We start from the raw sequence: 5020 nt of genomic DNA, 5'->3' as shown, positions 1-5020 counted from the left end.
TAACATTCAAATACACAAAACTGGCGACGAGGATGGGATTTCATTTAATGGACACTGCAGAAAAAAATATAAAAAGTCAGCCAGAGTGAGGAAGTTGAACTTTTCATTTTTTGTTGGATTTATTGCAATTTTGGTGCCAGTTTAGAATCCTTGCTTAGGGACAGGCTGGTGTGTGGAGTGCATGATGAAGCATTACAGAGGAGACTTCTTGCAAGACAAAACTTAACTTTTATTACTGCACAAGAAGAAGCGCTTGCGTACGAGGCTGCATATTTACACTCCAAAGAGATACAATCCTCCAGCAAAGATAACCCACCTGGAGTAAATCTAGTGAGGAAAATGGATGTTAAATCAAAGGATTTTTCACCACACACTAATGTCACTGCTCCATTTAAAGGGACTTGTTATAGTTGCGCCGGAAAACACAGACGTAATACATGTAATTTCCGAAATGCAGTTTGCCACAAATGTAAACGTACAGGTCATATACAGAGAGTTTGCCAAAGTAAAGCCAGCGGGACACAAAACCATTATAAAAATGCAAGTACAATGCAAACCGCAGCGCACTCTGTTAATATTCCACATGCTGTTTGGGGTAGTGAAATGACTACAGAGGTTTACTCAAATGACTATGTAAATACAGTGGAAAATTCGCCATCAGGGCTTAAGATTTACACTGAGATTGTGCTCCAAGATGTTCCTTGCAAAATGGAAGTAGATTCCGGGTGCGCATATTCTTTGATTTCAGAAGAGACATTTGTCTTGTTATGGCCTCATAGTGGCCCTTCAATAGTACCTTGTGATGTTCATCTGGTAGATTACAATAGACAAGTTGTGGATGTCAAGGGTGCTTGCTTTATACCAGTCAAATACGGTAAATTCAGAGGACACTTACGTTTAATAATTACTAAGGGACAAAGAGCAAGTTTGCTGGGTATAGAGTGGTTTAAACCCCTAGGAATCAAATTAACTGGAGTTCATAATGTATCCACAAATACACTACAGAATGTGGTTGATGAGGAAGGTCTTGGCATGTATAAAGGTCCTCCTGTTTCTTTTGTATTAGATCCTACAGTACCTCCAGTTCGTATGAAGCCTCGCAAAGTTCCATTAGCTCTCAGACCCAAAATTGATGCTGAGATTACACGTCTTGTAGAACAAGGTATTCTTGAACCTGTGACACATCCTAAGTGGTGTACACCCATGGTCCCAGTGATGAAACCAAATGGTGATGTCAGAATCTGTGCGGATTACAAATGTACAATCAACAAAGCATTGCAAGAGCATCCTTATCAAATTCCAGCTGTTAATCAAATTCTTACTACTTTGGCAAAAGGGAAGGTATTTGCCAAGTTAGATATGGCTCAAGCCTACCAGCAGTTACCTGTGGACGATGAGGCTGCTGATGCACAAACAGTCATAACACACAAAGGAGCTTTCCGAGCAAAACGTTTGGAGTTTCCATTGCTCCTGGCATATTTCAGAAACTAATGGAGGACCTCTTATCTGGACTTCCGGGTGTAATTCCTTATTTTGATGACGTTCTTATTGGAGCAGATTGTCTACAATCATTGGCTGCACCGCTACAACTTGTTTTGAAACGTTTCCTTGACGTTGGTCTAAAACTTAAAAAAGAAAAGTGTGTTTTTGGTGTAAGCAGTGTGGATTTCCTTGGTTACAGAATTGACGCACATGGCATTCATCCAACTGATTCTAAGGTTGAAGCTATCCATAGAGCTCCAGTTCCAACCAACAAACAAGAATTGCAAGCATTCCTAGGGTTGCTTAATTTTTACCATTCTTTCCTGCCTGACAAAGCCACTGTTGCTGAACCTCTGCATCGTCTACTGGATAAAGACGCTCCATGGAGGTGGACTGATGTTCATACTAAAGCGTTCAATGCTGCAAAGAAGCTGTTGTCTTCTGACAGTGTCCTTGTACACTATGATTTAGAGAAACCACTCAACCTTACCTGCGATGCGTCTCCTTACGGCATTGGAGCTGTTTTGAGTCACACTTTGAGAAATGGTGTTGAGGCTCCTATTGCATTTTATTCACGGACCTTATCTACAACAGAAAGGAATTATGCCCAAATTGACAAGGAGGCGTTAGCTATTGTGTCCGGGGTAAAAAAGTTTCATGACTATTTGTATGGGCGGAGGTTTACTATTGTAACAGATCATAAGCCTTTACTGGGTCTGTTTACCAGCAATACTCCCACTCCTCAAATTATTTCCCCACGCATACTCAGGTGGTCCCTTATGATGAATGCTTATGATTGTGAGTTCAAGTATCGTCCTGGTAAGGATATCACACATGCTGATGGGTTAAGCCGGTTACCTTTGCCTTCTCCTGATTTCCTTGTTCCTCCTATGTCAGAAGTTCTCATGTTGGAATCTGTTTCAAACCCTCCTTTACATGCAAATGATATTGCTCGTATGTCGGCCAAGGATCCATTGCTCTCCCGTGTGCTCAACTGGGTTTGGAGGGGGTGGCCAAAAGCAAAAGTTGAAGACAAGTTCAAGCCATTTGTAGTGCGCCAACATGAACTATCTGCCTATAAAGGTTGTCTTTTATGGGGGAACAGAGTGGTAATTCCAAATGCAGGACAAGCTAAAGTTTTACATGCCCTCCATGAGGGACATCCTGGAATAGTTCGCATGAAAGCTTTAGCCAGAAGTTATGTTTGGTGGCCTAAAATGGATGAAGTTATTGAGAAGTGGGTAAAGAACTGTGTACCATGTCAATCCACACGTCATGCTCCACCTAAAGCCCCGGTACACCCATGGGAAGTGACTAGGTCACCTTGGTCCCGTTTACATATAGATTTTGCTGGCCCTTTTCATGGACAAATGTTTTTTTTAGTTGTTGACTCCTTTTCAAAATGGTTAGAAGTTGTTCCAGTTACATCTGCTACCTCGGTCACTGTCATAAAGATTCTAAGGAGTCTGTTTGCTACACATGGGTTGCCGGATACAATTGTGTCTGATAATGGCACACAATTTACCTCATCAGAATTCAAAATCTTTATGGAAAGTAATCTTATTCGTCATGTCACAATTGCACCATTTCATCCATCCTCAAATGGTCAAGCTGAACGTATGGTACAGACCACAAAAGACTCACTCAAGAGAATTATTGAGGGAGACTGGAATCGTAGGCTTGCAAATTTCCTTCTACAACAACATGTGACACCATGCTCAAGCACCGGTAGGAGTCCAGCAGAGCTCCTCATGAACCGCCATCTAAAAACTTGTCTGGATCGTTTACATCCTGATTTGACGTCTGAGCTGCAAGAGAAGCAAGAATTGCAATTCAATGAGCGCTATAATGTTTCTACTGTGAGAGTATTTGTACCTGACAGTGCTGTTTATGTGAGGAACAATGCTCCTGGGCCTAGATGGATACCTGCGCAAGTACTTGTGGCCACAGGACCTTTGTCATACAAAGTACAGACTACTGATGGTAGAATATTACGAAGGCACGTAGATCAGATTCGTGAACGAAGTAACGAGATTGTGCCTGCTGCGGATCCCAGTCGTACTGGGTCTCCTGTGATGCCAGATGTTGGAGAACCACTAGATGATGCAGGTGTCAGTTCTCCAGGAGTTGTTGTTGCAGAGCCTGTTCCTTGTAGTCCACAGGACAGAGCACAGGACGACGGCCCAGCTGATGGTCCAGGTGAAACTGCTCCAACCTTGGGGCGTCCAAGAAGAAATATTCACCCTCCCAGTTATCTGAAAGACTTTGAGGTCTAGGGGGGGAGGAGTGTTATGTATTGGGGTATTATACAGTCTGTTTTGCCAGTAGGTGGCAGCATAATGGAAATGTGCACTTGTTCTGTTGTGTTAGATCTCTTGTGTATATATCTTTATGTATGCATGTGGTTTCTGAAGTAAAGTAAAGAAGTTATGTTCCACTGCTTGTCTGTGTTTGGAGCAACATCTACATAACATTCAAATACACAAAATGTGTTAAGGGGCCTGATATTGTGTACCTCTTGTACTGTCAAGCTGGCATTCATGAATATGTGAGTTGGACATTTACCTTCAACTTGTGTCAGCATGCCCTTCAAACTCAGCAATAAACGTGAGCTATTGAGAATTGCCCCGGCCTTTGCTTCTCACATAAGCGATTCATTTTTTTAAAATTGTTCTTTTTTAAATAAAACAAACATTAAAAGACAAAATTGAAAAAAAGACAATACTTCACATACATAAAGTACAAATTTACAGTATATTGGGGTATATAAAATATCCAATATGTATTGCAACCATCCTATTTCAAAATTATATTACCCACTCATGCACTCACTCATACACACAGTGCTTCCTAGGGGCGGGAAAAGGGGTAAAAATGTTTAAGAATGTGGGCCACAGAGTCTGGTAATATCAATGCACAGGAATTCATTAATTATTTACTCAGTTAATTGGAACCAGCGATACCAAATCTGGTCGTATTTCCCTATTGCATTAGCTTCCTTATAGAATTTTTTTTCTGCAGTGCATTGTTGGTTTATTTGGCTTTAATCTTGTACCACTTTGGAAGGTTCTGGTTTATCCAGTTTCTAGCTAGGCAAATTTTCAAAGCAAGCAAGATATTTAGCCAGAGAATTTGCTCGTTCCCGTTAATATCGGGTAGATCTATATGAAAAAGAAACCTCTGCGGGGAAAGAACTATATTGAATCCAAATAACTTTAAAAAGAGATCAGTAATTTGTATTTTAAACTGAGTTAAACACGTACAGTCCCACCATATGTGTTTATGAGTACCTATCTCGATATGACAGCGCCAACAGGAGGCTCCCTTTACTCGTTGAAATTTAGCTATAAAGCTGGTACCATATACCATCGATACATGAGTTTATAGAAATGTTCTTTGAGATTTAAGCAATGAGTCGATTTTCGAGTAACCAGCCATGCTTTATGCCAGGTTTGTAAGGGAATAGAAAGTTCAAAATCCTTCTCCCAGTGTTTTTGTGCCTTGCTCTTATCAAGGATGTTATTATCTTTAAAGAATT

At 40.8% G+C, this 5020-nt stretch overlaps 1 pseudogene; it reads left to right on the top strand.

Moving 5' to 3' along the window:
* Positions 1 to 603: 603 nt before the first annotated feature.
* LOC128491336 (uncharacterized protein K02A2.6-like) lies at positions 604 to 3758 on the top strand (annotated as a pseudogene).
* Positions 3759 to 5020: the final 1262 nt, after the last annotated feature.

The sequence above is a fragment of the Spea bombifrons genome, chromosome 4, assembly GCF_027358695.1.
Source record: "Spea bombifrons isolate aSpeBom1 chromosome 4, aSpeBom1.2.pri, whole genome shotgun sequence".
Lineage (NCBI taxonomy): Eukaryota > Metazoa > Chordata > Amphibia > Anura > Pelobatidae > Spea > Spea bombifrons.
Note: the sequence above shows the minus strand (reverse complement) of the source record. Positions and strands in the feature narration are given on the sequence as shown.